Source organism: Ambystoma mexicanum, chromosome 9 (genome assembly GCF_040938575.1).
Source record: "Ambystoma mexicanum isolate Mex_15411 chromosome 9, UKY_AmexF1_1, whole genome shotgun sequence".
In the NCBI taxonomy this organism is placed as follows: domain Eukaryota; kingdom Metazoa; phylum Chordata; class Amphibia; order Caudata; family Ambystomatidae; genus Ambystoma; species Ambystoma mexicanum.
Window position 1 is genome coordinate 1,543,791,011 of NC_090931.1, and position 7,679 is coordinate 1,543,798,689.

A 7,679-nucleotide genomic window follows, 5' to 3' on the forward strand; every position below is an offset into this window, starting at 1 on the left:
CCTGACACACGCAGTCTAAAGAACACATGAACACAACTCTTGTTTGCAGCACAAAAGGGGCAATCCAGAATGAACTGCTATATCACACCGCAAACACTACATGACATATTTTGCTATCAATGGCAGTCATGAGCGCTGTGTGGCTCGTGACTGTAGGCATAGGGAGCTTGGGAAGTGTAGACCCACAAGAAAATCCAAACAATGACGATGAGGCCCGAATTGTACAAAAAACAACTTTATTGCAAATGCAAAATAATGGCAGAGAGAGTCAGTCAGTCGTGTAGGAACGAAAACTGAAAACTCGCCCTGCCCACATCTGACAGTAGTGTTTAAAGACAAAAAACACCAAACTATAATACATTTGTATACAATGTAAACATTATTTGTAATTATATTCTAAGGGCCTCATTACACGGTAGGCGGTAAAGCATGGCGCTGTTAGCGCCATGGTTCATGCCGGTAATTTACCGGTACCGCCTTGGAGGAAAGGGGAATTACCGCCCCATTCCAATGTTGGAGGGGCGGTAATTCCCCCTTCCACCATTGCCCTTCCCTATTCCCATTTTTGCCCCATAGGGCTCTATGGGAATGGGGAAGGCGCTAAGTACGGCACCGCAATTTTGCGGTGCCGTAATTAGCTCCGAGGTCCCTTAGCGGGTTGGATTTTAACGCCTGCAAAAAGCAGGCGTTAAATTCCCCAACCCGCAAAGGGACCTCGTAGTAAGGCGGTAAGGATTTACCGGTACCGGTAAAATAACGGTACCGGTAAACCCTTACCGCCTACCGTGTAATGAGGCCCTAAGCGTCCTATTGGCTCTTGCCTATATAAAACCTAAATCAGCATAAAATGCCCTATTCTAATTGGTTAGTACATTGCCCTGTTCTGATTGGTTGGTATAGTAGCAGGTTACATTGTAGATGTGCTTCCCCCCACAGATGGGCTAAGCAGGCACAGTCAGTACGAAGAGCCACATCTGCCCTCCTCAGCAACAAACTGAATACAAGGCCTTTCTCGTCCATGCGACCAGATATCTTGGCATCCCATGCTGCTCTCCCACGTTAAGGCATGTCCTTGTTGCCATTGCATACTTGTCTGTCTATGCGAAGGACGGGATCCATGATTCCATAGTGTGTTCGACTCCCTAGGAAAAGATTTCATGAGAAAGTGTAATAGAGGCCTAACTCTTAGAATCATAGCTAATATTTGTGCTGCCAGGCCATCCAGTCACGAACACGGCAGCCCAAAGGCTTTCTTGGATAAGAACTAGAAATTAAACTTGATTCAACATGGCAGACACACTAAAATAAAATGGCTGAATGCTAAGAGGCCTATTACTTAATACATTGGTTAATATATGTGCTGCTAGCTCACACTGCCACGTACCTGCCAGTCATTGGACTCTCTAGAGTGATGCAGAAACAAGGCCTAATTCAAAATTAATGGCAAAAGCCTTCATGTTAACAGCGGTCCCTTAGCCTGTATTTTCTCTTACCTTTACAAAACTGTACCACCATATTAACAGTAGCACATCTGGGCACTTTGTATTTCTGAAAACAAAAAAGGTAGATCACAATAAAAGGTGTTTTTAACAATGTTGTGCATGTCCACTTCACTCTATCATCACAGCTTTTAATCAGTTTCGCATGTTTGAGATCCGACAGGCACACGAGGGTGCAAAACAGTCAGTAAAACTGCATAACCATATATGCAAAATACTAGAAATCAGGGTGAGAGATCCGTAGACAGCTGTCTAGTTTTGAAGCTATTTTATTTTGTCTTCAAAACGATTTTGCACAGATGAATAGAATTAAACATTTACAAGATTTTCGATAAGCACAAAAGCTTTTTAGAACAAACGTTTGTTTTTCAAGGGAAATACAGGTGAGTATCGTCCTCTTCAATTATCGAGAGACAATTTCCACAGTGGTGCACGAGTATACAATACAGGTAAGTAGGGACATAGAATTGTGTGTGAGAAAAGTCAAGGTAGGCGGAAGATGGAGTCAGAGAGGTGCTGTGGTAACAGCGAGGCCAGTGTGTTAGCAGGGCAGGAGTAACGCCAATATGGAAGTAGAGGCATAAGAATATTATTAACAGAATAGAACACAGTTCCTGATGTGGGGCTGTGGCTCTGTGTAGTTATTTTGAAAATAAATCCCCTTTGCCGTCTCCCAGGAGAGAAGCCGTGGTCAGAGGCACCCGAGGTGCACAGATAAGTGCCAATTGTATCCAGTTTCAGGGCCTGAACGTGGTGGGAATGGCATGTGAGCTGGTAGGGATGAGCCTTGTGAAGGACCAATTCATGATAAATTGGATGCAATTGGGATCGCATACACAAACTATGCTGATGATACCCAGGTGCTCCTTCCTCTAACAGGCTCATACCACCAAGACGCTACAGCCGTAAGACAAATATACTCCACCATCCAAGCCTGGAAGACCTCAAACGGCTTATGCCTCAACGGGGACAAGACTGAGATTCTTATTCTTGGCCAAAAGTCCACACAAGCCAAGCTTGACTGTCTCTATGCCAACTTCAACATTGACAACTGCATCATCCCAGTCTTATCCTCTGTCAAGACTTCAGGGCTCCATGTTGATGCTACACTGTCCATGAATAAACACGTCAGTGCCATTGCCTCCGCCTCCACCCTTAGCACTAAACTCATCAACACCATAAAACCTTTCCTAACTAAGGACAACTGTCTCTCAATAGCAAGAGCTACCATAGGGGCCAAGCTAGGCTACTGCCGGCACCTCCTTAAAAAACATAGACAAACTCCAAATCACCCAAAAGAACTCACTTAGAGCAGCCAGCCCTTAGCATTCCAAATAGAAACCACATCTCACAAGCAAGAAAGAATGCTCATTGGCCCCCTGTCAAAGACCGCATTACTTTTAAAATTCTCACAACCACGCACAAATGCATTAACCTTACAGCTCCATCCTACCTTTCTGACACACTAGCCAGAGCCACCTCAACTAGGCCCACTAGAACATGCTACACTAATTAACTCATCCCACCACGCATTAACAGGGCCAAAGCAGGAGGGATTGGCTTCCCTTACCTAGCGCCCAAGCTATGGAATGCCCTCCCGACGGCCCTCGGAGCAGAAACCTCTCTCACTGCCTTTCGAATAAAACTCAAAACTGCCCTCTTTAACTAACCTTCCCTCCCCTCCCACCCCGTCACAGGCACCAGCAAACTGTACAAAAAATATATATGCCTGTATGTTGTTATATGTAACTAAGCTTTTCTACGTTACTGTAACAAGCGCTACGAGGCCTTCGGGCTGTTGCGCGCTCTACAAATATGGATAAATAAATAAATAAATACATAAATAAATAAATGAGAGCCGGGCATAAGGTTCTGGGATGCCAAGAAGCCACGCAGAGATTTAAGAGCACTACTGGCCTCTCCAAGAGCGGTCATCCCATATGAATTACACAAAGATACACAACCAAAGCGGTCCTCCAGTCACGTCATTACGAGGCACCTGGGGCCAGGAAGAGATAAGGGGCGAACCGTGTCTGGAACGTCCTGTGATTTGGGTACTGTAAGGGAGATGTCTAAGGGTGGCATGGTATCACAAGTAGACACTGACACAAGAGTTGTACATTTTTTTCAACTGTTATTGTTAGATTCAAGGGAATTGGAAAAGCTCCTGTCTGGCCCTAGAAATAAGATGGGAGTAGCCTCGACCATCAAATAATAAAGAAACAGTCTCACTCAGTCTTAGTCAAACAATAAAGGCCTATACTACCAAAACAAAAACTTAATGCCTGCCCTCACTCCTATACAAACTAATGTGGCATTGGGATATGTATCTAAAAAAGGAAAAATCAGTGGTGAGACGAAATGTCAGAATGGCAATATAAATCAGTATTCATTCTCGTCCCAACGTTGTATAGTACGGGGTTAGATGGACCACTTGATGCATGAACATCGGCTTGTGAACACAGTTAGGTGGCTGGCTCTGCCCTCCGGAGCCTTCTTGGCCGTTCAAGTCTGAGTCACAAGTTAATGGGTTTAACCTATCAGGTTCCCATCACCCAAGTCCAGGCCACCCTTCAAGCTCTACACAGTTGCAACACAAAGTTTCTAAGTATAGTATTTGGTCGCAGTTCACTATATGTTCCCCTCAATCGGGCTCAAACCTTTTCTCCATGGTGGGTTTCCCTTCCCCAAGCTTTCATCACATTCCACACATGGGCTTCCCTCCGTCGGGGTCGAGCCACCTTTCGTGTTTTGATTTTTGTGTCAAAGACATTCGAAAACAGGAGGATTTTTGCTCTCACATCCACATGACCATTTCGACCCTCCTTTCTTTCTTTACTTCCACTTTACATATTTTCCTTCAGTTCCAATGTCTCTTGGAAAATGTACTTGCAATGCCTGACTTGCTTTCATATCAATTGCTCCTAGATCAAGTCTTTCAAACTTTTCTTTCATGCAGTTTTGTGGTTACTTTCTTTCTCTTGCTTCCCGCTGCCTCTGCAGCTTTAAAACATTTAACTGAGACTTTCGATTGGGCAATCTCACTTCGATGGACCACTCTGCTACCTTGTATTTTGTATTCACAGTTCTTAACTATGGATTCACTTTCTCTTGCAGCTTATCAGCGCTCGTGTAACCTTCATCCCTCGGATACTGTTGCAAGCATTTCAATTAAACACAGACCGGGCTTTCTTTGCTTCTTTCAACTCACCGGTCGTGCTAAGATGCTTTCCGTCTTTCGCGCCTTTGATGTAACATTAAAGGTTGTTACCAATGCCGCTTCTGCACCTCCCCAACTCTGTTGTTCACCCGGGAGGGTGGATGGTAACCTTGTAGCACTCGGAAGACTCTTTCTCCCTTCCAGATGGGCTGTTGTGCGCAATCCTCACAGCCATCTAACCATCTCTCGCCGGGGGCTGTCTCTGGCTTCCTGCCCCTTCGGTTCAATCCTTCGGTTTGATGCTCTCCTTCGCCTGGTTCACCATAACCCTGGGGGTACTAGTCCTGCTTGTGCACCTCTCAAAGTGTGTCTCAGTGTTCCACCTTTTAACCATGTGCAGAGAGTTAATAGGTATTAGGTGTGTGTGATTAAAGTCAAGTGCCTGACCCTGCCTGATCTCGCTTGAGGGACATGTCCACTGTATTGCATGGGTGGTAATCCTTTCAGCCTTAGACCTCCTCTTCCTCAGCTCAGTGTTTGTGTTAGAAAGGTGGTGGGTTTGGGAAGTTGGAATATCCTATGAAATATGATATGATATGATATGGCATTTATAACGCACCTGTACACAAGTGTTTCTAGGCACGAGAAGAAAAGGAGGGGGAAACAGAGGGAGGACAAAACAACGATCCTACTAGGCCTTGGGCCTCATTACGAGTTTGGAGGCAACCGTGGCGCTATTAGCGCCATGGCTGCCTCCAAACCCATACCGACTCCGCCTTGGTGAATGGAGCAATTACCGCCCCATTCCAAGGTTGGCGGGGGCGGTAATTCCCCATTCACCAAGGCCCTTCCCCATTCCTATTTGAACCCCCACTGGGCTCAATGGGAATGGGGAAGGCAGTAATTACAGTACCGCAAATTGCGGTACCGTTATTACCTCCAAAGTCCCTTTGCAGGTCCCGTCCTTAACGCCTGGTAAAACCAGGCATTAAGGGAGGACCCGCAAAGGGACCTCGGAATAGGGCAGTAAGGGATTACTCCCTTACCGCCCGGGTCATAATGAGGCCCCTTGTATCATTCAAATCGCTCAAGCGCAGGGAAGGGGAGAAGTGCAAAGGGGAGGGTGGAGAAGTGCAGGTAATCAAAAGTGCAGCCAGCTGACGACTCAGTGCAGGTAATCAGAAAGTGCAGCCAACGGGTGGCTCATAAGTGCAGAGAGAGGGGACTGTAGGGTTACAGATACAGACCACAAGTGCTGGGGGAAAGAAGAGGCAGTGCGAGGTGCAACTGGACAGGCAGGGACCTGGGCCCAAATTCAGAGGGTGGCCAGGTGACCAATGCATGGAACAGACAGGTCATCAGCAGGGGAGAGGAAGAGAGAAAGCGGAAGCAAAGAGGAAGGTATTGAGTTGCTTCCGGAAACAGAGATGGTTCCGCTCAAGTTTGAGAGAGGCAGGGAGGCTGTTCCAGAGGGAGGCCCCAGACGAAAAAAGAGATCTGCCCCCAACTCTCTGCTTGGAAAAGCAACTGACCCTCAGAGAGTTGGAGGTGGAGGCGCGGAGAGCTTGAGATGGGAGATACTTAGGAAGAGAGAGTTGGAGGTAGTGCGGTCCTAGGCCCCAGAAAGCCTTGTGGACAATGCAGAGGGTCTTGAACTTCATCCTTGCTGCCACTGGGAGCCAATGAAGAGATTTCAGAGTTGGAGAGATACGATCCCTGGGCTTGAACCCAAGGACAGAGGCTGTTGCAGCAGTCCAGCCTGGAGAAGACCAGAGCTCTGGAGAGAGTGAGCTTCTGGGGGAAAGCGAGCAAACAAAGAATACCTCTGAGAAGGTGCAGCTGATATTTTGACTTCTTAGAGACGTCGGAGATGTGAGGAGAAAAGGAGTGGGTGGAGTTGAAGATGACCCCAAGGTTCTTAGCCTCACAGGTAGGAGCAGGAAGAAGGCCCAGAGTGTGAGGCCAAGGAGAGAGAGGAAAGGAGGGAGCTGGTGTTCCGATGAGGAGGATCTCTGTCTTACTGGCATTAAGGTTGGGATTATTCCTTTACTTTCCGCTAGGATTGGATAGGGGTATTTGTAAAGGGGGGAAACCATGTCTCGCCATCGAGTGTCTCTTCCCCACTCCCCGAGTACCCTTCACCCAGGTGATCCTCCTACACTTGTCCACCCCCAGGGTCTGGATCCAAAGGTGATGGCCGTGCACTGGCCACCTGAGTAAGAGATCCCTGGGGTCTTGGCAGTGAAACACCCTCTGGTTTTTGACAGGTAGGAGAAGCAGATGTGATGCTTGTAAATTAAGTACAAGGTCGGGGAGGCAACTTGTGTGCGCCACTGTGTCTGGTATAATGAGAAGGCCTATTGTCTTGTTAAAGTGGAGTTGGTCTCGTCAGCATACTTCGGTCATGTCTGGAATGGAGGTGTGCATGCCATGTGGCAGTCTCAATTTATCAATATGCCATTATGTTTGAGAAGCCAATCCCATACCTGGATCCGACAGTGATGATCTAGAGCGACCACGTGTTAGGAGAGTGGGTTTAGATAGTGTGTGGCCAATCGGTCCAGGGACTATATTTGGGGTATCACCATGTTCTATAGGTGGGAGCCAATGAGGGTGGAGGGATAATATTGTAACCTGTGTAATCAAATGTGGTATTCTCCCACTATATAATCTGTAACTTATGGGATGCAAGGAGCTCCATGTCAGTTCAGTTCTATGGTTCTGTTTGAGACCTTTTGCATGTAATGAACCTCGGTTTCCTTTGAGAAACGGTTCAGTTTCTGTTTAGCCTTTGAATTCTTTTTGTGTGCAGTTTTTGGGCCATTGCTCCTCTACAATTGTCTTTTGCTGTTTTACGGTGTTAAATCACAAGCACAGGGCAATTTACAAATGTCTATCATAACTATAACAGCGGGCAGAGATGTTGCACATAAGCCAAAAATAAACATGAGTTACCAAGTTTGTCGTAAGGCTGCCAGGAGCACTGCTTGTTTGAAAATAATGTGGGCCTAGATCCTCTG